The 221-nt window shown below is 46.2% G+C and overlaps 1 protein-coding gene across 6 annotated transcripts in view; it reads right to left on the reverse strand.

Moving 5' to 3' along the window:
• ccdc30 (coiled-coil domain containing 30) overlaps positions 1 to 221 on the reverse strand; it is a 16687-nt gene that overhangs the window by 5524 nt on the left and 10942 nt on the right. The window lies entirely within an intron of this gene.

The following is a 221-nucleotide window of genomic DNA, read 5'->3' on the forward strand; positions in this document are numbered from 1 at the left end:
CACCTAATGTCCTCGCATCCGCTGCCTCGCCACAAACAAAGCAATGCTGTTTATATGGATATGGTTTAACTTTGCGTTACATGACACATTTCTTCTGTAAAGCCGTGCCTGTGTTGGATCTCTCCTCTTACTCTCTGTGCAGCCCCGCCACACAGCGGAGACGGTCCACACTTCTACATTTGCCCACAGTTTTAATTGTTATCAACACAGCTGTATATTGT

The sequence above is a fragment of the Etheostoma spectabile genome, chromosome 7, assembly GCF_008692095.1.
Source record: "Etheostoma spectabile isolate EspeVRDwgs_2016 chromosome 7, UIUC_Espe_1.0, whole genome shotgun sequence".
NCBI lineage: Eukaryota > Metazoa > Chordata > Actinopteri > Perciformes > Percidae > Etheostoma > Etheostoma spectabile.